Consider the following 5,041-nt stretch of genomic DNA (forward strand, 5'->3'; position numbering starts at 1 on the left):
TTTAATGACAGCACAAGCTCCAATTACCACATAGCTGATACACTTGGGATTTGGAAGTTTTTTTTTAAATCACTTGAAATCTAAAAAAACCTTCATTATCAGCTTCTGAGTTGGATGTAAATAACTTCACCTGGTGCTAAGAAGTTTAACATTTCACAGGGGCACATGAACAACTTAAAGCCATTTATAAATGCAGCTTCAGCTTCCTGGCAATCGAAATGCAGTCTCTGGCAACTTGAGCAGCAGCAAAGAACACAAGGCTGGGTTGCAAGGGGAAGAGCAGCAAGGCTAAAGGAGATGTGTGAGCATCACCAAACTCTGGAATCAGACAAGAACACACCTTAGGCTGCAGATACCTGTCAGTTCAGGGGAAAGATTAATCTTGCTGCTAGGCTTAAGAAAGGCCACTTGAGCTGAGAATAAAGCCATGTATCACCTTGAGCCTAAAGCAGAGCAATCGCCCCACAAGATGCTTCGAGAACAAAAATGCAGCTATGCTGAGGAAACTCCCTGTCCAGTGGAACCCTCCCAGCTCCACCAAGCTGTCCCTTGGTTCCCTCAGGCTTTCACCACTCACCAAGGTTCACAAACCCAAAAGCAAGTCAAAAAAAGCCCCCAAACTCGCTTAGAAAAAGCAGAGAGCTCCTTGGAAAAGTCTGCAATAAACGGCAGAGCGCACAGAGCAGCTCCAGCCCCAAAACCTAATGCAGGAGCAGCGAAGTTGAAGGCTGAAAATTCTCCTTCCCCACAGCTAATGTGAAAGCCTTACAGTCAGCAAGAAGAAGGGCAGCCTTCTAGCTTGTGGCAAGCACAAAGTGGGATTGAATCATTACTTGAAGAACGTGTTTCAGTGTCTATAAATAAAAACCTGCGAGGCTCCTTGCCAAAGAAGCCCAAGTCAATATTGCTTTTCTATATGCGCTGTCAAACTTTACTTTTAGACAGTATATTAATTACCCAGTCAATAATTGTGGGTTTCATTAGTGTATTAAATACCTCAATCAATAATATTTATCCTTTTCAGAGTCGGTCTTCACCAAAAACAAAGGCAGGAGTATTTTTTGATCCTGCAGTTCAAGAAGTCAGTGCAGCATAGCAGCAAGGCTTTAATGGAAAACATAAAACACTAGAAACAGACAAAAATCGGATTATTACTCTTATTTTTCAGCCTTTTGTACAATAAGCCATGGGGGAATTCCGAGAGCTAAACTGATGGCAGAAAAAATTAGATTTCTTCCTCTTAATTGCTCAGCGGTGATGTCAGAGTGGACATGACAAATGTTCACATCTTTCATTTCTCCATCAGATAAACCAGCAACCAGCTCTGCTCTGCCAACTTTCCTGAGGATAAACTCTCAAGAGCAAAGAGCCCATTTCTGGTGCATCCTCTGCAGCACAGCTTCCCAAGTGTCTTTATCCTTACCTGGGGCTATCCCTGGGAATTACATCCCTATGAGAGGTAACATCGTCATGTGGGACCTTAAAGAAAATTTCATCAGGCAACACAAAAGGAGCTCAGGAGGGTGGTTTTTTAAATTTGTAGTTTTGTTGTTTAAAATCTCCCTTTAAAGGGCAAAATGTTTGGGACAAATTAAGGAAAAAAAAAAAAAAAGCCTCTGCAAATGTCCACTTTATTTTAAATAACTTACAAGGATGGGGAAAAAAAGAAAAGCACAACAAACAGCCGAGGAACACTCCCAAAGGCAGGCTTTTGGCATGGCAGAGAGGCTGAATCTAACAACAAATCAATGCAATATAAACAGGAAAAAAACTAAAAACAAACAACACCCTACCCCCCAAACACAGACACCTAAATATCCAAATAAAATACACAGAAAAATGCATAACAGGCCTCATGAAAAATCCATCTGGCGATTCAAACTACTTTTTTTTTTTTAAATATGCATATGATTGAAATGCAAAAATGTAAACATGAAAAACAGACTTTAAAAACTGCGAGAAGGTCTGTGGGCCTCTTGCATCCTCACAGATAATATATTAAAGAGAATTTCCACTCCCTGTAATAAGATTACTGATATTTACTGCACTACTCCAGTATTTATAATGCCTAATACGCTGCAGACCACTCCTTCCCATGAACACAGGCTTTGGAAGTAGGCAGCCCACTCCATTTCACATTTTTCCTAAGCCTTTTATATCAAAGTGATGTGAAATTTCCCTTTCTTTCCCATCTGAGCTTCCCCAGCAGCCCTACAGCTGCCTGAGGGAGAAGCCCTGTGGGGTGGCCACTTTTCTCCAAAAGTGGCTGGCTTGCCAAAAATTTTCCACTTTTCTCCAAAGTGTTCACTTGTTCAAGGGCTAGAAAACAAGGAGGCCAAAGGAAAGGTGACAATAAAAGGACCCAGAAGGAAAGTTACTCTTCCCTCCCTGAGATGTTATCTTGCATCTTGGGCAGCAAATGTAAATATCAGCAGGAATTAGGAATCAAAACACCCAGACTCAGCAGCTTCCACTCTCACACCCTTTTGTTGCACTAAAAGGACAATCCCGTCGTGCTGGAACACAGAGCCCACACACACTCACTCATCCCAGCTGCCAGGCAGAGCACACACAGCACAAAGCAACCAGTCACTCCTGATCCATCCAACACCACCATTTATTCCTTACAACGGCTCTGAGAATGTATTACTCCTCCAAGCTTGACTTCGGGGACAAAAAAACCCCAAACAAACAACAAACCACCTGATGCATCTTAAAAAAACTCGGTTTGGCTCTAACAGAATCTCCCCTCCAGGGACTCGTAAAGGGTCACTAACAACTCATTTAGAATTCACGCCCAGTGAAAACACAGTTCAATCCCACCAGAGGGAATTAAGACAAACAGCAAACTACCTGAACATGGCCCAGCACAGCACGCTCCAGATCTTCCCTCAGCCATGCACAACTTGATGTTCTTGTGTAATTGCCTTGGCACCTGCCTCTTTCCAAACCAGCAGCCTCCCAGTTTCATCTCTGCTGTGTACATTTAATTTAAAGCAAAACACGAGCAGCCCCCGGAATCCTCACCTCACAGGGATCTGGTTACCAACAATTTCAGAACCCTTTCAACTGAACAAATACATATTCAGGCCAGGTAATGGCCAAAGACATCCAGAATAACCTGGATGGTAGCAGGGGAGATTTATGATGAGGGGAAGGAAGGCACAGGCTAGCTTGCCAAAAATCCAAATTAGCATTGTGAGTCCACTTAATTAGCATAGTCAGAAGAGCCCAGAGCCTTTGTGAAGTTTTCCACAGCTCCTGCCAGTGGCTGCAGGGTTTGGATGGCTGCAGTCAGCTGGTAGTAAGGTGGAAGGAGAGTGGAGACACCTCCACAGCTTCCTTGCCCTCACTTTCCTGGGATTAACAAACAATTTATTAACCAGTTACCCTCAGCAGTTCTATGATCGGGGAAAGAAAGCAAGATAGATAGAGGCATCTATCTTTTATATAAGTGGGAAATCATATGCCCCTCTCAGGATTCATTCTGCTATATTAGCTCTTCCAGGCCCCTCCTAAAAAAGATCCTCATTCTCCTACTCAGCAGTGTAGTCCTCCTCTGTACTCGCCCCAGCTGAGTTTCTTTTTTGCCTCTCCACATTGCAGGCCAGAGCTGTACATAGCATTCGAGATGAGATCTCACAGCAGAGGCTTATATAATGCTGTGGCACTTGTATAGCTACACTAGAAATACCTTGCCTCACATAGCTTGATGTTTTTATCATATACTAGCTGATTAAAGCATGATTAAAACCCTCCAACTCTTCAGTCACTAATGAGCATCCACTTTAGAGCAGAGGGTTGTTTTTTATTAGTCCTCAAATAAATGGCTTTTCACACAAACTGTTTTAAGTTGATTTTCTTTTCCAGTTCTCAAGGTCATTCAGCTGATCCTGTAAGATATCTTAATGCTCTTGAGCATTGATACCCTGCATCTCTAGTGCTCTGGCTGATGGCACAGTAAACCCAGCAAAATGGATGTGCAGCAATTCCACTTGGGAGAAGGAGCTGCCCCAGCAGAGGCAGGTGTGCAACACTCAGAGCAGCAAACACCTGCCAAAAACAACACCCAGAAAAACTTCCTGGTGTACAGGGATGGGCCCAGGAATTGGAAATGAGCCTCAAGGAACATTGAGCATTACCACTTGTTCCCAGTTTCCTAAAACTGGGTAGGAGGGATAGGAAGGGAGCAGTACTAAAAGACTGGTTAGCGGAGTGGAAAGATGGATTATCACCACTAACCTACCATTTGTCAATCCAGAACTGTGCTGAAGACTGTAATTTTCTAGTCAATGCTTTATAAGCAAGGTCAGAGGAAACAAATACTTCAATAAAAAAAATGCAAGCCATCAGCAGAAGAACCTCGTCATGATCCTCAGAATTCAAAAAAGAAGAGGTTGTGTTCGCAATTAATGGGCCCAGAATAATGTGCTTCATGTCCATCAATGGAAATGACATTTACAGTACTTAAACACCAAGACTTGAGATGACAAACAGGAAATCACAGGGAATAAAGGGCACCAACTGAATACACGAAGAAACTGTGCTCCACGGAGCAAAATAAATAAATAAATCTCACTTCTGCCACCAGAGCCCCACTGCAGCATTGCCTGGATGCTTGGAGCTGTGCAGCAAATGCCAAGCTGTGAGCTGCAGCCAGGGAACACATAATTAATGTGATTAGGAGCACACAGAGCTAGCATGCTCTGCTGACTGAAAAGCCCAGTAGCATAATTACTGTTTTCTGTACTAGCTCTATGTCTGAACAAATCTCAAAGCCTGGTTAGTTTTAGACTGCTGTGTAAACGTCAATAAAAATCCCAGAAGTGCCAGCTCATCAGCATTCTCAGGCACAGAAATGGTGAAAATATCACTGCATTTCCGTGCTGTTAACATCAGGCAAGGAAGTCTCCATTCTTCAGACTAACCTTAGAGTTTGTAATAAGGTAACATCTCCCCCAAGTGAATGCTTATTATGAAAGCTAATTAATTGCTTTCCAGTAATGAGAAGTCTTTGGTGTTCAAAGAAAGCAAAATTCAC

The sequence above is a fragment of the Taeniopygia guttata genome, chromosome 19 (genome assembly GCF_048771995.1).
Source record: "Taeniopygia guttata chromosome 19, bTaeGut7.mat, whole genome shotgun sequence".
Taxonomy (NCBI): Eukaryota; Metazoa; Chordata; class Aves; order Passeriformes; family Estrildidae; genus Taeniopygia; species Taeniopygia guttata.